We start from the raw sequence: 26163 nt of genomic DNA on the forward strand, positions 1-26163 counted from the left end.
AAGTATCCTTTGGGAATCTACACTTTCTCAGAAATATCTTCTGTGTTTATAAATAGTTTCTGCAATTTATTCATCTTCACTTACTCTTTACTTAGGACTATATTATGAATCATGTCCTTGCCATCTTGGTGTTACTGTTCATAGTTGTATTTGTGAACCTTGAGCTCTCCATGATACCTACTATTTTCTTTAGAAGTGAGGATGGTAAAAATTTGGCTCACTTACTTTGGACACCAATGTTAGAGAAGGACATCATGGTTGATAAAGTAGAGGGTCAATGAAAACAAGGGAAACCCTCAATAAGAAGGACTGGCAAAATAGCCACAACATTCTTTTTTTTTTTTTTACAAGTAAGGTAGCCATGAGTCAGCAACTAGCAACAACGAAGATGAGAGTAGAATCCAGAAAGTATATGAAATCCTGGGATTAAGCTCAAGGAACATTGAGAGCGTTTTATATAGATGTATATTAGATGTAAATAGTCACATTCCTAGAACAGAGACATATTCAGATGATTTTTATCTCATGATATGAGTACATTTAAGCTGATTTCTTCTCACATTTGACGGTGGGGTCTACAAGGCAAAGACTATGTCTTAGTTATGCTTGAATTTCCAATAAACAGCCCAATATTGGTCCAAAAATACACTCAAATGAATTACCTATTTTGAGGGTCATTTAAATTAAAGGTCATAGTGTTTGGGGTGCATGTGTTTGGAAAGGAAAACTAGAACAAAAATATAAATCATTTCATGTGTTATCACAAAGTAGATCCCAGAGACCCTTCAAAACATATCATGAAAGAACATATCTCTCCAATCAATAAGGTAAAAGAAATATTCATTTAAAATTCTAAGTCCTCTATATTTAGGCAAATATCTATACTTATAATCTACCATATTTAGAGATTTTACCTGCAGCCTGTCCACAGTAATTTAATAGATAAAAGATCGATTGTTAATTAAGTGGTTTTTCTGTCAGGATGTGTATTTCAGTGTCTTCATCCGTAGATCTTCCATTTTTGTTTTCCTCCTAATAATCTCACCCAAGATGTCAAGTGGGTTAATACAGCTGATAAAATACCTGAAATGAAATGATATGTAATACAGAAGTGTAAATTGCTTTAAAATACCTCCTCTAAGTTTGATAAAAACTCAGTGATAATGAGGTGGGGCTGAGTTGGAGACACATTCAAGGGACGTCTGACAACTTTAAGAACCCTGTTGTCAGGGACTCACTTAGAAATGACTAGACACTTGTATATTGGCTTATATAAATGTTTTGATAGGAAAGTGATAAAGGGATAAACATAATGTTTATCCAGGCAAATTAGAGAAATCAGAAAGATAAATTATATAATTTCCTAAAATAAATAGACATATCTTTTGAGAAAAGTGAGAGTATCCAGTATTTTCCACAACAGGCTGTTTTTCTCATTTCTGTCTAAACTTCATATTTGACTTAAATAGTTTGTACTCAAGATAGTGATGAACAGAAAACCTTAGAACTTATTTATTCTTAGTGCTCATAACTTATCAATAGAGATAAAATCAGAAAGGAAATCAGTCCATAGTGTGCTGGTAAGTGTTTGACAATAGATTCTCAAAAAAACAAAGTCCTGATTTGTAGTGTTTGCCAATTTCTATGGTGTAAATACTCCTGCTATGGTCACAGTTAATTTCAAGATAAGAAAGTGATGTTACTGAAATTGGAGTTCAGGAAGAGATTATTGTCGTGGGTCCATCCAAGATGGTTTAACCCAGCTTCAGCAAACCACTGGAATTCGATTATATAATTAATAAGTATTTTGTGAAAAAAGTTGATAAAATAATTTTGGAGAATGGTGTTAATCATATACCTCTTTTGGAGATATGCTACATATATTAGTCTTTTAAAGGGTCTGAAAAGTACTGCACATAAGAAAGCTATTTAACATAGCTGTTGTTGTCATGTGCTGTACAGTTGATTCCAGCTCATGGTGACACCTCTCCTATATTTTTCTGACTCCTGGATTTTTTTCTTCCTGGACACCTACTGACGTCTTTTGAAATAATAATGTTTCATAGAACCCCACTGGGGAGACACAGCTCTAATCACGCACCTCCAGTTTCACTGGACACATACTAACCCACCACCCAGTGCCGTCGAGTTAATTCCGACTCAGGGATTGAGTAATCACAGATTACTGAAAAAAGTACTCATTTTGTAGAAATGTCATAAGAAAAGAAAAAATAGATTGGAAATTTTGTCCTCTCATTCCTGAGGTAGGATTCTTTTAAGGTAATTCTTTCAATGGTGCAACTACAGCCTCATTCATTTCTTAAACCAAAAAAACCAAACCCACTGCCGTCCAGTCAATTCCGATTCACAGCAACCCTATAGGACAGAGTAGACCTGCCCCATAAAGTTTCCAAAGAGTGCCTGGCGGATTCGAACTGCTGACCTTTTGGTTAGCAGCCCTAGTGTTTAACCACTACTCCACCAGGGTTTCCATTTATTTCTTATATTTATTTAGCATCTACTATATTCACTACGGAAACTCTGGTGGTGTAGTGGTTAAGAGTTGTGGCTGCTAACCAAAAGGCTGGCAGTTCAAATCCACCAGGCACTCCTTGGAAGCCCTATGGGGCAGTTCTACTCTGTCCTACAGGGTTGCTATGAGTCAGAATCGACTCAATGGCAACGGGTTTGGTTTATTTTGGTTTTTATATTCACCATCAGACTACCTATTATCTACTAAACCATCTACCATAACTACTATCAGTCAGTCAGACATTAGAAAATTTCAGTCTTTTAATTTCCCTTATAAGGGTAAATATTTCATTTGGTAAGGCCAATTTTAGTTTTTTTTTTTTTTCGATATCGCAAGGGGTAGGGAAAAACTAATTATTTTAAAGTTTAACTGTAAGGGATATTTAAATCTAACACATTTTATTATTTGAGTGGGATTTTTGTTGAAAACTACATGCAGCATGTACATATTACTCAGCTACTTAATGCCTCAGATATGGCGAATCTTTAAGGAGAGAAGCTGTCATTTCCTCTCCCTAAACACCCAATATTAAATGTCCTTATCTTCATATTATTTTGTTAAAGTAATTGCATTTTAATAACTATCAATCTATTTCTATGGGATATCTCAAAGTGTTTACATATATACACATTTGGCAAGTTAGAGTGATATATTTCCACATATAACTATTCATAAAAATTAACATGTTTTTGAAAACAAAAGAACAGGATGATTGGCTAAATGTTAAAAGAAAGGGAAAAAAAAAAAAATCCAAGTACCTATTTTGCCACAGATTTCATACCATAGCCTCATTTTCCTTTAACACAACTCAAATTATCAGGCAATTTGTATACCTTGGTGATTAGTATTTGTTTTTGTTTTCCTTTGGAGAATTGACAGGTAAATTATCTACTATCCGCCTTTGACAGTATGGTCTGTTCATTACACAAAAGAAACTCTGATGTTGAATTATCTGAGGGGTACATAAACGATTTAATAAACTAGAACAAACATGACTCCTTTAAGATAATAAGTTTGTTGCTTGTAATAGTACATGAATTATTAGTATACTAAAATGACACTTCCGTAATTCGTTTTTTACCACATACTTTTTACTTACCATGCAAGTTTACAAATTAATGTATCCCAACAAAATTTTTTTTTTTTTTTACACATTTAAAGAAAAAAACATACATATGTTTACCCAGGAAGCTAAGCTCAAAACAAGGCATCAGGATGAAGAAACCACGCCACCAAACTATTTTCTAATTTCTCGACTGACAGCACCAAATTGTTGCTCTTGTGGTCACCACCGCTTAACTGCTTTTTAAAACTACAAGAAAATTTACTTCCGAGGTTAGCGTTTGAAATGAAGAGCCACATACGACAGAACCATTTGGTGCTCATTTACAGTAATATACATACCTTTCAAAAAATAAAGTTAGTACAATTTTTTTTTTATGCCTTGTCCTTCAGAGCATTCTTTTCATAATTTTAATAATATACTTTAAAACAAAAATTGCTCCAAGGATAAACTATATGGGACATATATAGTTAATTGCATGTTCTGGGAAGACAAAAATATGAGCTCTTCTAATACTCTGTTGTGGTACACAGTTAGAGGAGCATTTTATCTATGTTAATTATTCATTTCTGCATTTCATGTGCTTATTATAGTAGATCTATTCTCAAAAACACAGAACACACTACGCTTTATATTGGTCAAATTTTTCGCAAACACCACCAGCTGCCGGTATACCATATCACAAAGTTCAACCTTAGTAACCAAACATCTAGCCGAAAAAAAAAAAAAAAAAAATCTATCAACTTATTAAGCTGAGAATAAGATATAAACGCATGAATGAGAAAGCGAATTATTGTCAAAGGCTAATAGTTTTGTCACGGATTTAAATTCACTTTCAGTATATTTCAAAAGGCAGAGGAAAGCCTGCAGCTTCTCACCAAACCTCCTGCCTTTCCTCCTGAGATCTAACCATGGAAATGAACGTGAACATGGGGGAAAAAAAAAAAAAAAGAAATCAAAAAGAATTGGGCTTTGCTGAAAAATTCACCAGAACATATATGCTATGTTATGGTCCATCAAAAAAGAAATATTTTAAAATGATATCCATAATAAAGTAATATTAACAAAAGGCTATATGGTCCTGCCACTGGTGGGGGGGGGGGGGCGGGGGGTGGTTCTTGACCTCTACTCGCATAAAAGCCTGAGAAATGAAAATCATGTTTATCATCACTGTTTTTTTTTTTTTTACAAATTTATTTTCTTTATCTGCAAGGGAAAAAAATTCTATTCTGAAATAGCTCAAGTCTGGTTCTTAATAGTCATGTGACTTTTTTTTTTTTTTCTGCCAGCCATGTGCTCTGTATCATTTTACTCTGAAATAACTATGCGGATTTCAGCTCAACCTGCCTTTGGTTATAATGCATGACATACCCCGTGAGGGAGCCTGAGAACAGACTCCCTTGAAAAGCAAGGTTCTCATAGTTGGCCTGTAACCATGGAAGCAGATGCCGTTTTCTTCTTACCCCTGCTTACCTCTTTGCAGCCTCGAGCTGCTCCCTATTGTTAAAAGGGGTACGCCTTGATTTTTCTTCATCATGACCGAACTTGTCTCTTCTTCAAAGGGCATGATGCTGCAGGTCATTGGTCTAGACTGTTTGCACGGTCCAGAGAACAGCCTTGATGTAACCCTTGCTCCGTCTGAGCCACACCACCAGCCGTGCGTCTGCAGACTGTAGGGGGACATTGGAGATCCGTATTTGAAAAGAAGTCTGTCTGATTTTGCCATTGTGCCTTTTTACTCATCGATCGAATGAATATCGAACCTTCTGTCGTTGCATGTGTGAAATAGATAGCTTAGCAAGCACTTTTGTGCCCAACCTGTGCAGTGGCCAAAAGGTTTTCCTTTTAGTCTCTTTTTTTTTCTTCAGACTTTATGAATTTCTTGTTAGCTTTAATCACTTATATGCTTTTATCAAACTGCTAAGATGACCGTTTCCATTACTTCATCAGCAATGACTTTCGTTTGGTGGTAGAAGGTGTATTGTCTTTTCTATCAACTATGTTTGTATTCTTTTGTTGCTTTTTCAGATCTTCTAGCTGCACTCATTTGTAACTAGAAGCAGAGTAACTTTTACTGTACCCTATTAAGCCAGAAAGTTGAGGTGTCTTTTTAAGGAGATGATTAGATGATATCTATCATTTAACAGGTTTAATTCCAGAAAGGTGAACTTGACCTGCTTCAAGGTAATTTCAGTGATTTTAAGAGTAAGTAAATCAAATAATCACATTGATTTTAAGTTGCTAGAATAACATTGCTAAACAGAAATGTTTGATAAGCTCTGTTACAGGAAACTTTTCTTTGTTTCTCCCCTTTTAAAAAAAATGTAAGAATGTTATTCTGGAGCATTAAAATATACTTAAAGGCACAAAAAGTCAACCCTGTGATTTGGCATGTTAAAGAAATGCCATATCTATAGTATCTAGCTTATGACATGATTTAATTACAAAGCAGGCAATGCGAACATATGTTCTTTACTTTTCATTTTTAATATAATCACAATTTACTGCTTGTCATCAATAACCAATGGCAACTACAACACTTGCTCATTCTAAATGTATTCTTTTACTGAATGCTTATAAAGTCAAGTTCACCTCAAATGCCTGACATGCTTATCTTCAAGATATTACTTAGCAAGCATTGTCTATATGTGTCATTGGTTTTTATTGGGTTTTGTTTAGCTTTAAGAAACCACCATTTCATAGTTCAAGGCATACCTAGTTTCTCTAACTGCCACAGGCAAAGGGGAGGTCCATGAAAGAATAAAGAAGGTTATTGTGACAGATGAAACATAATTCACAATGAGTAGTCTTTTCATCCATCTTTAAGTAGCAGAGGATTACTACTTGCAAGCTGAATTTTTGGGGCAGAATGTGTGAGCTGGTTTTATTAACACAGAAGGACAGGCCAAACACAGGAAAACTATTTCTCTGCAGCTAGGTGGTAGCTATTTTCTGTGTGTCTGTTTGAGGGTCTTATTTTCTTCTGCTTCGAATGGAAGATACGCCGGCCAGAAAACAATCTGAAGAAATGAAGAGAGTAGGAGGGGAGGGTAGGAAAAAAGGAACTTGAAGCAATAAAAGTTGGGTTCTTCTAACGAGATAATGATAAATGATGAGTTAAATGTATTTCTACACTCTGTGGTATGTGCCTGAAATAATGTCACACTTTTTTTTTTCAACATACGAGCTGCCAAAGTAGGTAAATTTATTTCATAAACTTAACTGACTTTTTTTTAGATAATAATTATTTTGCTTTTTTATATGTAGTTAATTCAAATGGTTTGGTAGATTTCCAGATGCCGTTTAGTGATATATGGGGGTTAACACCAAACTTCAGTTGAATAAGTATGTTTATTTGGGCATTTAACTTGCTGTCACTCATTTGTTTTCTTTTTAATAACAAAAATTTTATTAAGTTTGTACATTTTTTATATTTAAATATAAAGAATTCTTCCCTTTATTTTTCTAATAAGGTCTGATTTTAAATTAACTAAAAGAGAGGCAAAAGATTGTACCTGATAAATATCTTGCATCATAAGAAAATTCCAGACTACAAAATACATTGCATTTTGCGTGTTTTAAATAGGCTTTTATTTCCATTAATCATGTGGATTTAGTTGTTCATGAATTCTTTTTTTTTTTTTGGCTTCATTTTCTAATATTTTGTAGAACTTACAATTGAAGTAGTTTTCTATTTATAAAAGGAAACACATTCAGGATTTCTGTCTGCTAGGACTTACAAAACTTCAAGTGCCTTTTTTTTTTTTCAGGACTTACAAAACTTAAAACAAAGTGCTGTTTCTCTACTGCGTTCTTGTCAATCACGGTTTGTGACTTCAGAAAGTGAAAAAAAAAATTAAACTCCAAAGTGACTTCTTTCTTATGATAATAGATATATTTCATATTTCAAATATTTTAATGAGTACTTAGAATGTATTGAATTTGTCTAGGTATTACCTGGAAGAAGGCATAAAGACTATAGTCTGCAACTACTGTTACATATATTTTTTTTTTTATTAAAGCACAATAATATGGTTCCTTTTTATGTTAATTATACAACACACTAGTTAGTGTGGTTTCACTTTTGGCTTTGTAGCTAAAATTCAATAAAATATAAGATTCGCCTTAAAATTTGTTAACACTGTTCATAAATACTTATTAGTGCCCTAAAGATTTATTTCTATTAACCAATTTTTCATTTCTCTATGTTGTGATTGAACTACTATTGTACAAAAAGCAGTAATTTAAAAATATGAGAATGTGGCTGTTCTATCATTTCAGAAAATATTTAAAAAATCATATAACCATTATCTACTTGCTGATTAAAATATAAATCTTCCCCAATCTCCCAGCCAAAAAATATTGAATTAAATCACATAAGATTAATACTAAAAGCTGAAAAGTCTGTCTTCATATTTTTCGAATATCTTTTCATATGTCTTTGTCAATACAAATGAAAGGTAATTTTTAAACAAAAGTAAAAATTACCAAGGAATGGTACAAAGATAAACATATAGTTAGAGAGTGAGAGGAAGAATTATTGGCAGGTCATTTACACAGAGATTTCCTATTTGTAATTTTCATACCCTTCCCTAATAATTGCTCTATAAAAACAAGTGCATACTTTTACCTTTGGTAAGATTTTCCACTTCCACTGTTACATAATAATTATTGCTTTATGAAATGTCTTTGAAATATCCAATAGTCATTAGAAAAATATGAAATGAATTGTCATTAGAAAAATACGAAATGAATGAAGACTCAGGTGATATTTTTAATTAAACATAGTTGGGGGAAGAAGAATACTTTAAGAATGATTAAGTTGTTATAAAATTGTTTAAATGTGGTTCAGAGTATAATTTCTTTTTTAGTAATAGATGTTATTTGATACACAGCAGAATGTAAAATACAACAGGGCATCTTGAGCGATCACATCTAAATGTAAAATGCATTTGCCTTCACTGAATATGATATATATTACGGGAAAATAATTCTTTTAATCTGAGGATAAGATTTTGTTTTACAGTTGCATGAAGGCTTTTTATAAAATATCATTATGCAACCTAAAAGTGATGTCATTATACATATTTATTTTTAAATTAGCCTGTTTATTAAGCAGAGTGCTGCAAAAAATAAAAGCAGAGGTCAATATAGTTCATTGCCATATACTATCTTTATAAATTTAACCTCTATTTGATTCAAAACTTATTTCCTCTGTTGCACAAGAGAATATTTTTCATTCTATTTTCTTCTTTCTCCCCTGCCCCCCAAACCCATTTTGCTATAAACTTCTGCAGCCATCACCAGGAAAGACACAAACAGCAGTGGCAGTTCAGGAAGCTGCCCTGTGAATGTAAAAAAAAAAATCACAGACTTTGATTTTATAAGACAAGCTGGATAGGAGTCAAAACTGCCACATGCGGTGTGAAAAAATGCCACCCTGGTGTGAACAAAAGGTTTAAAATGGAGTCAAGACGCGTGCAAGCTCGATGTCTAAGCTTTTCTTGTGCGTTGTCTGCCACAACCTGCAGGGTATCAAGTGGGCTGGGAAGAATAGAGAGCTCTTGGAAGCTACAACTGAGAAACATCGGCAGTCAAATGTGTTAGTTTTTTTTTTTTTTTTTTTAATTTTGTTTTGTTTTGTCTCATCTAGGCATCATTACACTAAACTGTTTTACCAATAACATAAAACAAATCCAAAAATAGTCACATAATGTGTGAAGAAACTGTTGCTTATAAGCGAATTGTTAGGGTTTTGTTTTGTTTTGTTTCTGTGTTCCTTCATTTATAGCAAAGGGAAGTTAGCAATTGTACATTTTAAGTTCCTTGTTTTGTGGGCTGGAAAGAGGAAAAGAGGCTCAAAATGCACTGGCTACTATAGTAAAAAAAAAATATAATTCTAATGCTTATGTTTATCTTCTGAATTATCAAGAAAAGAATAGAGGAAAAACACTAAGAGTTCACTATCAGAAACAAGTATTTCCTTTCTTTTTTGTTTTGTTTTGGTGCAACCATCACCACTATTCATTTCTTAACAAATGATACACCGATCGTTCTGAGTGACTACCCCCAGAAAATACCACTCAGCATAAATTTCCTTTAGAAATACCACTACAATGTACTCATATTATGTTTTTTTCTCATATTTTGCAATGTGAAAATTTGCTTCACAACCAAAAATATGTTAACCATAAACAGTTTACTACATCCAAAATGAAACCATCATTTAACCATTCCCTGAGACACAATAGGTGCCTAAAAAAGGCAATTCCATTTTAAGCACTATTTAAAAGAATGCCACTGTGACATAACCCCACTTCAATAATCTTACTATGTTTATAAATGCACAACTCTATGAATGCTAATTACATGATAAATTATGAATAGCATTTAAAGAAAGTAACATTTCCTACGTGATTGTGATCTAATCAATACAACACATCTAAATGCAGCAAGAAACATCTTTGATGAGCATTGGAAAAGATCCTTTAACTTTGAAGCCAGTTTTATTACATTTGCATCTTATCTCTTATTAAGGATTGGGTCTAAAGCCAGCAAATCCCATCGGTTACGAATGCAGGTCAAGACAGGAACATTTTTCTATTTACTCTTTGTAACACTGGATAGAAATCAATCTGTTACTTTCATTACAACCACACAATCAATTCCATTTAAAGTATAATACAACAGCCAAGTCCAAGGACAATATGGATCCCTGGAAAATTTTCATACCATTTGGAAGGCTGTATTTGATATAGCTCCCAGGGAATTGTTTTCTTTCCAATTAGTGTGCATGGTCATTTAAAACAAACATACCTCAACTGGTATTGCAACATAGGTTCCAACCAAAAATTAAGTGTACAACCTCTGTCAATGTTTCATTTTTTAAAAAATCATTGTTTTTTAAACAATGAAAACCTTACAAAGAATTCTGTCTACATTGACTCTGCTGTGATCAAGACATTATTATATACCCTTTTTGATATTTTGAGAGAGATTTACATACACCAAAAATTCTCCTTTGAAATTTGAGTATGAAAATCCTTTATTTCAAATACCATGTTCCTCCCATTGTTCAATAAATGACTTTATTCTGATTAATCTTATTTTGCCTGAAAATTATCAAGATTTTTGCTTATACTTTTCTCGCCCAAAGGTTATCTCAGTAAACAAAAGAACGGTGCCCATTGTGTGCTCTATTTATACATAATACAGCCATCATTTAAACTGTTTTTAAATATCAAATCTAAGACAATTTTTATATCCACAAATTTTGTGAAAACACACGATAAACCACTTGTGGTGGTTGAACAAATTATTTATACTTTATTTCCTAAATGAGGATGTTTTCGGATCTCACATCAATTTTATGCATTTCAATTTAAATACACTCCTTCTCAAACATGTAGTAAATGAATGCCCTCAGGAAGAACACAATTTATAATTTTCTTATATAATTTTTAAAATATATTTGTTATTCAAAATGCATTCCACTCCTTCCATATGATATGAATAACTCAAATTTAAATAGAACTATTTGGTTGTTTTATAGAAAACACAACATCTACATCATTTAATGTAAATCTCATGACCCTGAAATGTTCAAATCTGGGTAATTTTTCTCCACTTAGGAAAATGCAATTCCAAATTTATTTCAATCTTTTATTCTTGTAGGAAAACGTTATGAGATCATGCTTTTTGTCACCATTCAGTATTGTTTTTACTGTAATGATGCCCTGAATGTTTCTGACCATAAAGGGATGTTCTCATCACTGTATTTCCTGAATAAATAAGCAATGAGGTGGCGAGAATGGTTTGTGTTTGGCTACTAACCGCTAGATTGGTGGTACAAATCCTCTCAGTGGCACTGAGTGGAAGAAAGGCGTGGTAATCTATTTCTATATTACAGCTATTGAGAACCCTATGGAGCACAATTCTACTCTGACATACATGGGCTCACCATGAACTGGAATTAGGTCAACGGCAACAAGTTTTATGGTTTTTCAATGAACCTAATGTCAAAGCCTCTGAAAGACACTGACACTGCCTAGAAGACATCCTAGAAGTCCTCTTCCTCCAACTCATCACAGGAACCCAATTTCTTATGGCCTTGATAGGCATTGAATGTGGCTGCTGTTCAGTTGTGTTTCCTTGTCTTCAATGGCCTTCACCACTGAGAGATCCTGTCTATTGTGCTTCTATCTGATCTATCTGCCAGGCTATGCTCTTCAGACTGAGCAAGCAGATGCCATACTCAGAGATTACTTGCACAAATCACGCTCTGTGTACAAACGGACTTTATCAGAGCAAATTTGGAATGTGGAGGTCAGAGACGGACAGACCAAGCCTCTGGCAAGAACTCACAGGTCACAAAAGTTGTACTTAGAAGGGGAGACTAGGAGAAAGAGAAAGCGTTATTTTAGAGTAACGGTTAGCTTGGACCATTCTTAATACAATCAGTTAAAAAGCAGAAAGATCACTTCAAGGGTGGGCATCACTCTGATGTTTAAACGCACATAAGCAAAACAGAAAACCTTATGTGCTTGTTTTAACATGTTTACTTCTACTATTTTGGATATGAACTGTCACATTGCTTTAAATGTTCCTGTAGCTACACTGGGAAGTTCTAGGAACTATGGCTTTCAAACTTGCATTCCATGACACTGTATTTATTGTTTTTTTTTTTTAATATTAGGTTTTACATTAAACCTCATCATGTATTCCTGTAAATGAGAGACAAACCTTCTGAAAAGTCACAAACAGGCTCATTCTTCACATTCTATTCAAGTTTGTCTTGAATGCCAGGATTCCTGAAGAAAGACAGAAATCACTAGCTGTGTTTTCCATTTGTTTGTTTCTTTATTTTCCTCTAACATTCGAAAAACAAATAGGGCTAGAATGTGACTTAATTTTTCTTTTTAAAAATTAATTTGTCCAAAGAAGCTGTTTAACCATACCAATTCATATAATACACATTCTCTATATTGAAGAAATTTTAAAGAAATTGAATCAATATAATTTACTATTAGTTTCCCTTTTATTTTAGTAAAAGGAATGATTTTGAATTAATGAATTTCAAAAAGTAGCCATTTAAAATATACATTTCAATGGTAAAACTTTAGAAATAATATAGCAAGTGTTACACAATCATAGGCCCATATTAAAAATGCTTATAACGTGTCATAAGTAGGCAACACAAATTTTTGTGCTTTCATTGTTGTTCTGGTGCTGCAGGTAAAACACAATCTCTTAGCTACACTGTTCTCTAATCAAATAAAATATGTATTATTATGGTTTTAGGAAAAAAAAATATAAACCTTGGTCAATATTATTTATCAAAGCCAAGCCTCAAGTTCAAATCTATTGCTAAGAGCCCAGCAATGCAGTGGCTCGTGCACCTCAATTTCTACTTAATTTTAAAAGTAGAGTTTAGACTCCTGGAGTACGATCGTCTTTGCTATCAAAAGCCAATACATGGATGGCATGTGTGTATATTTGACTGTGAAACATGGTCTTGAAAATGGAAAACATGACCTCTCAGCCTATATCTTATTTAAAAAACAAAAAAACATGCTAAATAAAAGTTGGAACACCACAGTTTATTTCTAGAGAACATTAATTAATTGACAGATTCTGTCAAATTAAAAACTGTTTGAAAGATTAGTATGATATGCCATGAAAGCTTTCCATAAACTGGTAAATGTTCTTTGGGGATGTGAATCATTTAATAAGAGGTCTGCTATCAAAAAGACATATTTCTGAAATCACTCATAAAGTAAAACAGATATTGACAATATTTTATGTCAAATAGCCCTTTGGTCTTAAATCCATTCATTGATTCAACTAATGTTTTTTATCACCTTTGTGCTCTCCCAGGTTGTGAAGACATTCACTCATTCATTCAAAAATATTTGCTAACTTTTTATATTGGTATATTGAATATCCCATGGACTGCCAAAAGAATGAACAAATCTGTCTTGAAAGAAGTATAGCCAGAATGCTGCTTAGAAGCTAGGATGACCAGACTTCATCTCACTTTGGATATGTTATCAGGAGGGACCATTACCAAACATCATGCTTGGTAAAGTGGTGGGTCAGCGATAAAGAGGAAGACCCTCAACAAGACAGACTGACACAGTGGCTGCAACAATGGACTGAAACACAGCAACAATCACGGGGATGGTGCAGGACCAGGTGGTGTTTTACAGGGTTGCTATGAGTTGGAACCAACTTGAGGGCACCTAACAACAACACTTTTGCAGCAGTGTCCCCAGTGTTAAAGTATAATTATAGATTTTTTTTAAAATGATATGAAGGATAATCTGCTATGATGGAAAATAATGGGAGTAAGAAAGTGAAGGAGTTTCTACATGAATAGGGTGATCACGAAAAGACAAGAGGAAAGGTCTCCAGAATGTAGTACTTGAAACGAGATTTCAAAAACAAGAACCACTCAATTATAGGAAGAATAGCCTGCAAAGTTTCCCCAGTAGAAGGAATAGCTTGTGTGCGGGCCTCAAGGCAGGAAGATAACCAGCACTTTAGAAGCAGTAAGTGACATAGTGGTTAAGTGCTACGGCTGCTATCCAAAGTTTGGCAGTTTGAATCCACCAGGCACTCCTTGGAAACTCTATGGGGCAGTTCTACTCTGTCCTATAGGGTTGCTATGAGTCAGAATGGACTCGACAGTAATGGTAAGAGGGGACTAGTCCTATTGGCCATCACCATCTGTCCGTTTCTCGAATTGTGTTGGCTTGCATGTTGCTGTGATGCTGGAAGCAATGCTATAGGTATTTCAAATACCAGCAGGGTCACCCATGGTGGACAGGGTTTAGTAGAGCTTCCAGATTAAGACAGACTACGAAAAAGGCCCAGCTGTCTACTTATGAAAATTAATCAATGGAAACCTTATGGATCACAAAAGAATATTATCCAATATAGCGCTGGAAGATGAGCCCCTTAGGTTGGAAGGCACTACAAAACAATGTACTCAAACACGCCAACGATCATGAAGATGGCACAAGACTGGGCAGTGCTTCATTCTGTTATACATAACGTCACCTTGAGTTGGAGACAACTTAATGGCAACTAACAACAGCAACAAGATCTACTGGAGCACAACCAGAGGGTGAGGGAGTGACCTGACACAAGCTCAGAGAGGGGAGCTGGAAACTTTACCGTTCAAGGACTTACCAGTCACAGGGAAGAGTTTGCATCTCCTTCTGAGGGCAGTGGACACCTACTGAGGCAGAGTCTCTTAGGAATGAGACACAAGGTGTGAATTTTTTCTAACCTGCTTAGATTCTGGGGCCATCAATTGCAAACCAATGCACCACCATTTTATTAGACAATACTCTTTTAACAATACCAAAAAACAATCTCTGTGACAATATTTGAAGAATAATACAGATCTTCTAATATTTCTTAGCTGGAAATTGCATACTTGGGACATTAGTTTTTGAGTTTTATTCTCAGTAGCTAAAAAAAAACAGCCTCCTTCCTAAAAGTAATGCTAACTTGGGTTACTCTGGCAATTGGGTGAGGTACAAGATTCTGGAAGTAAATTAATGTAACTTTCTCTATCCAGAACATACACATCCTCTAAGTTTGCCTACTCACATCATAAAATAATTCACCAATTAAATTTTATTTAATTATACCTTTTGTTTAAATATTCAACTAAAAAGTTTAAGGGTATCATAATAGTACACACTAAAAGGATTAACTCAATTACTTTCAGTTTACGAACAAATGAGTGAATTGACCAGCACACACATATAGGTTGCTTCTTCATGCTATAAAAAACCCATTGACATCAAGTCAATTCCAACTCATAGCAACCCAATAGGACAGAGTAGAACTGCCCCATGGGGTTTCCAAGGAGCGCCTGGTAGATCTTGAACTGCCGACTTTTTGGTTAGCAGCTGAACTCTTAACCACTACACCACCAGGGTTTCCTTATACTATAATAAACATGAGGAAACCCTGGTGGCATAGTGGTTAAGTGCTACGGCTCTTAACCAAGAGGATGGCAGTTCGTATCCACCAGGCGCCCCTTGGAAACTCTACAGGGCAGTTCTATTCCGTCCTATAGGGTCGCTATGAGTCGGAATCGACTCGACGGCAGTGGGTTTGGATAATAAGCATGGTAATATTTTCTACTTAACAATAATCAGTAATATTCAATTAAAATATTACTTAAGGTTTCAAATATTTTTAAAATTACTGCTTAGAGCTATTTGGGAAAGATATGTTCTTTAAAAGCAAAAAGAACAAAGTTCTAAAGATTGGATAAGCACCTGGGATCATTGTTAGTAAGCTGTGGTCAAATCAGGATAAGAAATTAGTAAAACATAACTATTAAGTTAAATTACAAGGTGTTTCTGCTGACTGAGATACTTAATCACAAATTTCATTGTACTTTTTCAGTCCCTTAAAAACAAATCATTAAAGCACTATAATTCTGATATTAAACACATGATTAAGAACAACATCCTTTAAACTCATGTGAAGGTTGAGGCTTCTGTTTAGTGAACTTCCTCCCAAACAAATATCCCACACGTATTTGAGTATAATGTAAAGACATACCCCCTCCAGGAGATTTATGCTTAGCCCTTCACAAGATGAAAATAAGGCTGATAGAGATGCTTAATACATATAAATTTAGAATTTTTTCACTTAATGTTAAGAGTGCACTCTTGAAACTGCAGTATTTTGGTTTCCATTCAAAAGTTTTTGATATGGGTCTTCTATACCAATCTTTATACACTAAAAAGACTTTTAAATGTTTAAATCGATAGCTCTAATTTAAAATCACAGAGTTAAAATTGTCAGCTGATATAAGATCTTAAGGAATTATATGTACCCGGTGCCATCGAGTCGATTTGGACTCATAGCGGCTCTATAGGACAGAGTAGAACTGCCCCATAGAGTTTCCAAGAAGCGCCTGGCAGATTCGATCTGCTGACCATTTGGTTAGCAGCCGTAGCACTTAACCACTACGCCACCAGGGTTTCCATGGAATTATATGTACATGTGAATATATTACATTAACAGTTTACTAAGATATCATATTAAAAAATGTCCTTGTGGCAATTTCAAAGTAGGCGTCTTTGAACACACTGAGGTTATAAAAGGCTCAGAATGAAGAGATGTGAGGGGATTTCTGAGGAAGGCATTTCTGAAGAGTGCTATACCTTCCCCTCCATTTTATTTCAGTCATAGGGGTTTAAGTAGGAGCACCTGGACAGCTGCAGTTGAGAGACACAGCAGACTTGCCATTGATTCCTGCCCAGAAAATGTAAATGGCAAACATGGACTAACTGGCCACCTTAGTGTAAGATCAAGGGAGAACTTTCTGCAATGTTGGAACCTGCTTGAATTTCCAGAGTTTGTTGGTGCAAAGAATGCACGGGCATTGCCCATGGTTTAATGTAGCTCCAAGCATGAAAAGACGCTGAAATGGAACAATTGTAAATCTTTTCTAATAAAACTCCAGAACAGGCAATGGACACCATGAGAGAAAGAGAGTGTCTGTGTGGAGTAGAACCTAAAGTATCCGAGCTGAGCACTGCACAGTATATCACCCACGGTATAGAAAATGCAGTTGAATGTCCCCAGTGGTGATTTTTGATGTGCTCCCTAAAGAGCTTTAGACAACTGCCAGGTCCAGAGAGTAGGAAGCCCACTTAAGACAGCATTTGTAAAATGAAAACTTCCTGATGTCCTTACTTCCTCTTCCTCCCAACATGTCCATACCATGCTGTAAAAACTGCCCTTAGGAAGATGCTGGAAGAGAGAACCCTTCTGCTTCCCTGGCCATTGCTGTCTTGCCTGCAGCAGACTGCAGCTGGGCAAAAAAAGAGATTTTTGAGCAGTACGTAGGCAGCAACCTTTGGTCCTTTTTAAAGGAATTTTTTAAGACATCAGCGTGCAATGGAAAGACATTGGAAGGTATTAAGTGACATGATCAGATTCATGATTTTAAAACCTAAACCTGAATTCTTTATGAAGAAGAGGTTAAAAAAGGACCAGGATAAACTCCAACAGAACAGGTAGGGTACTATTGCAATAATTCTGGTCTGAAACAAGAGAGACAGGTCTGAGGCTATAGCAGTTGAGATGAGCAGAATGGGAACGTTTAAAATTAAATAATATTTATAAGGTAAAAGTAACGGCACTTGTTGATGAATCAGATTTTGGGAATTATACAAAGAGAAATCAACAATGACTTCTGGGTTTTTCAATCAAAGTAATCCATCACATAAATAAAAGACCAGAGCCTCAAGATCTTATCAATTGATGCAGAAAAGGCATTTGACAAAGTCCAACCTCCATTCATGATAAAAACTTTCAGCAAAATAGGAATAGAAGGGAATTTCTTCAACATAATAAAGGGCATTTATACAAAGCCAACAGCCAACATCATCCTAAATGGAGAGAGTCTGAAAGCGTTCCCCTTGAGAATGGGAACCAGACAAGGATGTCCTATATCACCACTTTTATTCAACATTGTGCTGGAGGTACTAGCCAGAGAAATTAGGCTAGATAAAGAAATAAAGGGCACCCAAATTGGTAAGGAAGAAGTAAAAGTATCTCTATTTGCACATGATATAATCTTATACACAGAAAACCCAAAAGAATCCTCAAGAAAACTACTGGAACTAATAAAGGAGCTCAGCAAAGTATCAGGATACAAGATAAACATAAAAAAATCAGTTGGATTCTGCTACACCAACATAGAGAACGTCGAAGAGGAAATAACAAAATCAATACTATTTACAATACTCCCCAAGAAGATAAAATATTTAGGAATAAATCTAACCATAGACATAAAAGACCTATACAAAGAAAGCTACAAGGCAGTACAGTAAGAAACCAAAACAGACATACATAAGTGGAAAAACATACCTTGTTCATGGATAGGAAGACTCAACGTTGTGAAAATGTCTATTCTACCCAAAGCCATCGACAGATACAATGCAATCCTGATCCAAATTTCAATGACATTTTAAAAAAAATCTTTACTGTGCTTTAAGCGAAAGTTTACAAATCAAGTCAGTCTCTCATACAAAAATTTATATACACCTTGCTATATACTCCTAATTGTTCTCCCGCTAATGAGACAGCCCACTCCTTCCCTCCACTCTCTCTTTTCATATCCATCCCACCAGCTTCTAACCCCCTCTGCCATCTCATCTCCCCTCTGAATATGAGATGCCCAACACAGTCTCAAGTGCCTGCTTGATCCAAGAAGCTCATCCTTCACCAGCATCTTTTTCTATCCCACTGTCCAGTCCAAGCCCTGTCAGAAGAGTTGGTTTTGGGAATGGTTCCTGTCCTCGGCTAACAGAAGGTCTGGGGGCCGTGACCACCAGGGTCCTTCTAGTCTCAGTCAGACCATTAAACCTGGTCTTTTTACGGGAATTTGAGGTCTACATTCCACTGCTGTCCTGCTCCGTCAGGGATTCTCTGTTGTGTTCCCTGTCAGGGCAGTCATTGGTTGTAGCTGAGCACCATCTAGTTCCTCTGGTTTTAGGCTGATGTAGTCTTTGGTTTATGTGGCCCTTTCTGTCTCTTGGGCTCATAATTATTTGTGTCCTTGGTGTTCTTCATTCTCCTTTGGTCCAGGTGGGTAGAGACCAATTGATGCATCTTACGTTTAAGACCCCAGACGCCATTCTCCAAAGTGGGATGCACAATGTTTTCGTAATAGGTTTTATTATGCCAACTGACTTAGATGTCCCCTGAAACCATGGTCCCCAAACCCCTGCCTCTGCTACACTGGCCTTCAAAGCATTCAGTTTACTCAGGAAAATTCTTTGCTTTTGGTTTAGTCCAGTTGCGCTGACCTCACCTGTATTGTGTATTGTTTTTCCCTTCACCTAAAATAGTTTGTAACTACTATCTAAGTAGTGAATACCACTCTCCCTCTTTCCCTCCCTCCCTCCCCCGCCTTAATCATCAAAGAATATTTTCTTCTCTGTTTAAACTATTTCTCGAGTTCTTATAATAGTGGTCTTATATAATATTAGTCCTTTTTCAATTGACTAATTTCACTCAGCAAAATGCCTTCCAGATTCTTCCATGTCATGAAATGTTTCACAGATTCATCACTGCTCTTTATTGGTGCATAGTATTCCATTGTGTGATTATACCATAATTTATTTATCCATTCATCTATTGATGGGCACCATGGTTGCTTCCATCTTTTTGCTATTGTAAACAATACTGCAATGAACATGGGTGTGCATATATCTGTTTGTGTAAATGCTCTTATTTCTCTAGGCTATATTCCAAGGAGTGGGATTGCTGGATCATATGGTAGTTCTATTTTTAGCTTTTTAAGAAAGTGCCAAATCAATTTCCAAAGTGGTTGTGCCATTTTATATTCCCAGCAGCAGTGTGTAAGTGCTCCAATCTCTCCACAACCTCTGCAACATTGATTATTTTGTGTTTTTTGGATTAATGCCAGCCTTGTTGGAGTGAGATGGAATCTCATTGTAGTTTTGATTTGCATTTCTCTAATGGCTAATGATCGTGTACATTTTCTCATGTATCTGTTAGCTACCTGAATGTCTTCTTCAGTGAAGTGCCTGTTCATATCTTTTGCCCATATTTTAATTGGGTTATTCATCTTTTTGTAGTTGAGTTTTTGCAGTATCATGTAGATTTTACAAATCATGCACTGACTGGAAATGTCATAGCTAAAAACTTCTTCCCAGTCTGTAGGTAATCTTTTTACTCTTTTAGTGAAGTCTTTGGATGAGCATAGGTGTTTGATTTTTCGGAGCTCCCAGTTATCTAGTTTTTCTTTTGCATTGTTAGTAATGTTTTGTATACTGTTTATGCCTTGTATTATGGCTCCTAACATTGTCCCTATTTTTTCTTCCATGATCTTTATCATTTTAGATTTTATATTTAGGTCTTTGATCCATTTTGAGTTCTTTTTTGTGCATGGTGTGAGATATGAGTCTTGTTTCATTTTTTTGCAGATGTATACCCAGTTATGCCAGAACCATTTGTTAAAGAGACTGTTTTTTTCCCCATTTAACTGTTCTGGAGCCTTTGTCAAATATCAACTGCTCATATGTGGATGGATTTATGTCTGGGTTCTCAATTCTGTTCCACTGGTCTATGTATCTGTTGTTGTACCAGTACCAGGCTGTTTTGACTACTCTGGCAGTATAGGAGGTTCTAAAATCAGGTAGAGTGAGGCCTCCCACTTTGTTCTTCTTTTTCAGTAATGCTTTACTTATCAGGGGCCTCTTTCCCTTCCATATGAAGTTGGTGATTTATTTTTCCATCTCATTAAAAAATGCTGTTGGAATTTGGATCAGAAGTGCACTAAATCTATAGATTTCTTTTGGTAGAATAGACATTTTTACAATGTTAAGTCTTCCTATCCATGAGCAAGGTATTTTTTTCCACTTATGTAAGTCTCTTTTGGTTTCTTGCAGAAGTGTACTATAGTTTTCTTTGTATCAGTCTTTTACATCCCTGGTAAGATTTATTCCTAAGTATTTTATCTTCTTGGGGGCTACTGTAAATGGTATTCATTTGGTGGTTTTCTCTTCGATATTCTTTTTGTTGGTGTAGAGGAATCCAACTGATTTTTGTATGTTTATCTTGTATCCTGATATTCTGCTGAACTCTTCTATTAGTTTCATTAGTTCTCTTGAATTCCTTAGGGTTTTCTGTGTATAAGATCATGTCATCTGCAAATAGAGATACTTTTACTTCTTCCTTGCCAATCTGGATGCCCTTTATTTATCTAGCCTAATTACTCTGGCTAGGATTTCCAGCACAATTCAATGACATTTTTTAATGAGAGGGAGAAACAAAACACGAACTTCATATGAAAAGGGAAGAAACCCTTGATAAGTAAAGCATTACTGAAGAGGAAGAACAAAGTGGGAGGCTTCAAAATACCTGATTTTAGAATGTATTTTTTTTATTATACCACCAGGGTAGTCAAAACAGCCAGGTACTGGTATAACCATAGATACATAGACTGATGGAACAGAATTAAGAATTCAGGCATAGATTCATCCACCTATAAGCAGCTGATATTTGACAAAGGCCCAAAGTCTATTAAATGGGGGAAAGACAGTCTCTTTAACAGATGGTTCTGGCATAACTGGATACCCATTTGCAAAAAAAAAAAAAAAGAAAGAAACAAGGCCCATACCTCACACCATGCACAAAAACTAACTCAAAATGAATCAAAGACCTAAATATAAAATCTAAAATGAAGATCATGGAAGAATAAATAGGGACAGCACTAGGAGCCCTAATACATGGAATAAACAGAATACAAACCAAAGCTAACATTGTACAAACACCAGAAGAGAAACTAGATAACTGGGAGCTCCTAAAAATCAAACACTTATGCTCATCAAAAAACTTCACCAAAGAGTAAAAAGACAACCTGAAGACTGGGAAAAAAATTTGGCTACTACATATCAGATCAGGGTCTCATCTCTAAAATCTACAAGATACCACAAATCATCAACCACGAAAAGACAAATAGCCATTAGAGAAATACAAATCAAAACTACAACGAGATACCAATCTCACCCCAACAAAGCTAGTATTAATCCAAAAAACACAAAATAATAAATGTTGGAGAGGTTGTGGAGAGACTGGAATACTTATACACTGCCAGCAGGAATGTAAAATGGTACAGCTACTTTGGAAATCGATTTGGCACTTCTTTAAAAAGCTAGAAATACACCTACCATACGATCCAGCAATCCCATTCCTTGACATATATCCTAGAGAAATAGAGCTGTCACAGGAATAGATGTAAGCACACCCATGTTAACTGCAGCACTGTTTACAATAGCAAAAAATGGAAACAACTTAGGTGCCCATCAACGTATGAATGGATAAACAGATTATGGTATATTCACACAATGGAATACTACGCAACGATAAAGAACAAAGATGAATCTGCAAAACATCTCATGGTGAATCTCAAAGGCATTATGCCGACTGAAATCATTCAGTTGCAAAAGGATAAATATTGTATGAGACCACTATTATAATAACTCAAAAAAAGGTTTAAACACAGAAGAAAGCATTCTTTGATGGTTACAAGAGTCGGGAGGGAGGGAGAGGGGAATTCACTAACTAGAAAGTAGACAAGAATTATCTTATGTGAATGGAAGGACAACACACAATACAGGAGAAGTCAGCACCACTGGACTAAACCAAAAGCTAAGTTTCTTGAATACAACCAAACACTTCGAGGGACAGTGTAGTAGGGTCTGGGGTCTGGGGATGAGAGTTTCAGGCAACATCTAGGTCAACTGTCATAAAAACGTGTATTAAGAAAATGTTCCACATCCCACTTTGGTGAGTGGCGTCTGGGGTCTTGAAAGCTAGCAAGTGGCCCTCTAAGATGCACCAACTTGTCTCAACCCACTGGAGCAAAGGAAAATGAAGGACACCAAAACCACAAGGCAAATATTAGGCCAAGAGACAAAAGGGGCCACATAAACCAGAGGCTCCATCAGCCTGAAACCAGAAGAACTGGATGGTGTCCGGCTACGACCAACGACCGCTCTGACAGGGAACACAACAGAGAGTCCCTGAAGGAGCAGGAGAAAAGTGGGGTGCAGAACTTAAATTCTAGAAAAAAGACCAGACTTAATTGTCTGACTGAGACTGGAGGAACCCCAGAAGACATGGCCCCCAGACTCTCTGTTAACCCAGAACTAAAACCATTCCTGAAGCCAACTCTTCAGACAAAGAATAGACTGGAGTATAAGACATAAATGATACTCATGAAGAGCGTGCTTCTTAGTTCAAGTAGATACACGAGACTAAATGGGCAGGTCCTTTCCAGAGGCACGATGAGAAGCCAGAAGGGGATAGGAGCTAGTTGAACGCACAAGAGAAATCTGGGGTAGAAAGGAGGAATGTGCAGTCACATTATAAGGGTAGCAACTAAGGTCACATAACAATGTGTGTATAAATTTTTGTATGAGAAACTAACTTGAGCTGTAAACTTTCACCTAAAGCACATATACAAGAAAAGAATGACTTCTGGGTTTTGGGCTTGAGTAATTCAGTGGATGAGGGCATTTAACAAGGCTGGGTGGCTAAGTAAGGCTGGCAGCCCAACTGGAGTGGGTTGACGCCAGGTTTAAAACTCAGCACTCCAGAAATTTTCTCTTGGAGGGATATAAAAGTCCTCGCCAAACATAAATCTCATTTCCTGCTCCTCACAGAATTGCTGGCCATTTCTCCCAGCCTCCAGGGATATAAATAATGTCCTTAATAATGTCAAAGAATGTCCATCAGCCTTAATTGCCCAGTGATCTCTATTCACTGTCTTCTTAACCATTTCCTTCATTGTATGCCTAGCCACTACTGAACTCAAAATTTTAAATCCAGCAATTTTTCTTTTTGTTTCTGCAAACTGCTACTACTTGCAAATATTTTTGTCAGCTAACAATGGGTCAAAATTGTTTCTTGAATCCTAAATAAATAACATAAAAGGAGATCATGATAGAGTCCTGCGATCATTTGCAGGAGATTGTGTCAATAGTCCTTGGCTGACAGTCAGTCCATCACATCAGAGCTCACTGACTGAAAGCTTAAAACAGCATTGAGAGCATATAAATAGTAAGCTATTATGTTTTTACATATATATACATACATGCTTTTACACATGTATATTTGAATACTTGGTGGCCCAGTAGTTAAGAGCAATGGCTGCTAACCAAAAGGTCAGCAGTTCAAATTAACCGGCTGCTCCTTGGAAACTCTATGGGGCAGTTCTACTCTGTCCTATAGGGTCCCTATGAGTTGGAATTGACTCAATGGCAGTGGGTTTTTTTGGGGGGATGTATATATATTTTTACATGTATATGTTTTACATATGTAAGAAAAATGATTGAGAGATTAATAGCATTAAAATAAGCCAGCTTTACCAAAGTTAATTTCTTGGTTTTGATAAGTTTACTGTGGTTATGTAAGATGTTAACACTAGGGGATGGTGGGTAAAGAGTATATGGAAACTCTATGTACTATTTTTTATAACTTTTCCGTATGACTAAAAATAAAACATTAAATAATCAATCATCACTTTGAGGGCAAGGCTAAAAGGCTTATGTGTACCCAAAATATCTGAAAGAGAAAGGTATTTAAATATCAGGATTAAAAGGTTGTTATTCAGTGTTATGCCTTTACTTAACCTTGATTAAATACATCAGCTTATTTACATTTGCAAATCAAATCTGATTAAATTATATAAAACAGGAATATGTGCAGAAATATACAACTACATAAAAAGTTTGGGAACTTGGTGAATAAATATGAGTTAATTTTATCTTAAGGAGTTGCAAAGAAACTAAGAATATACCATATATCTGAACGCAAATTTGCTAACAATATAGGCCAGCTTGCTTTTGTTTTTATCAAAACAAATTTTATAAATTCCCAGAGTTCTAAGTATGTCTTTTAAATTAACTACTTAATCTGTTAATAGTACCATTATTTTTCTACTTATTTGGGCAAAAAAATTTCAGAGTTCTTTAACTCTCCTATATTTTTTTAATTTTTTTGTTTCATCCAGCTTCTAAGTCATGCAAATTCTTCATCTCTATTGTCTTTGCTTTATTTTTATTTTAAATCCTTATTAAAGCTCAATGGTACTACACAAGAAAATCCTCCTAAATACCACCTCTTCTCTTCCTGACTCAGATTGTTCATTCTACATGTGTAAGACCAGTCATTTTTTATAAACCTGATCTTATTTAAAGACCTTCAAAAATAATATTACCTTAAAAATGAAAGTAATAACAAAAGAAACTTCTCTGGAATCTTAGTCTAGATCATGGCCCTTATATCTTACCAACTTCAACTTACACCCCTCTTTCTATTCATGTTCCCTGTACTACTGCCAAACTGGATTTTCTACTGTTCCTTGAAGAGGCCTCATACTCTCCTATTTCCGCCTTTTTCATGTTGTTCCCCTCCAGCTGAAAATTTTCTCACTCACTCGAAGTGCCAGCTTTAATGCAAAAGCCCTTGAACAGCTCCCAAGGAGGCGGGCCACTTCTCCTGTTGAAACTTTTCTGATCCACCTATCAGTATGTAGACTTTCCTTCTTTCAACCTTCCTTCTCTGCTGTTATGACATTATTATTGTACCCTACTTTATAGGGAAGGAGCCCTGGTAGTGTAACAGTTAAGTGCTTGGCTGCTAACTGAAGGACTGGTGGTTCAAACCCACCCAGCGACTCTGTGGGAGAAAAACCTGACAATCTGCTTCTGTAAAGATTACAGCCAAGAAAACCCTATGGGGCAGTTCTATTCTGTCACATGGGGTCACTATGAGGTGGAATTGATTCGAAGGCACACGACAACACACATTACAATGATGGATATACCAGTTGTTGCTTTTGTAATATCTAAAACTGTTTTTTCATATTTTTCTACCTTGAAATGTCCAACAGAATAGTGGATGCTCTGTATCATTAGAATTAAATTGAACACTGAAGGTATCTTTAAGAGCAGGTATTACTCAAAACCAATTCCGGAATGACTCCTCCCTA

At 35.6% G+C, this 26163-nt stretch overlaps 1 long non-coding RNA gene across 22 annotated transcripts in view; it reads right to left on the bottom strand.

Moving 5' to 3' along the window:
* Positions 1-26163, bottom strand: part of LOC126061472 (uncharacterized) — a 597975-nt gene that overhangs the window by 284525 nt on the left and 287287 nt on the right. For 20 of the 22 annotated variants that reach the window (XR_007513790.1, XR_007513792.1, XR_007513799.1 and 17 more), the window contains 2 exons: positions 5070-5266; positions 915-1083 (listed from right to left, as the gene is read on the bottom strand). This is a non-coding gene — a long non-coding RNA (uncharacterized LOC126061472). Of the gene's footprint in view, positions 1-914; positions 1084-5069; positions 5267-12338; positions 12407-26163 lie in introns of all 22 variants that reach the window. The other 2 variants (XR_007513794.1, XR_007513782.1) reach the window with 1 other exon arrangement.

Source organism: Elephas maximus, chromosome 18, assembly GCF_024166365.1.
Source record: "Elephas maximus indicus isolate mEleMax1 chromosome 18, mEleMax1 primary haplotype, whole genome shotgun sequence".
Lineage (NCBI taxonomy): Eukaryota > Metazoa > Chordata > Mammalia > Proboscidea > Elephantidae > Elephas > Elephas maximus.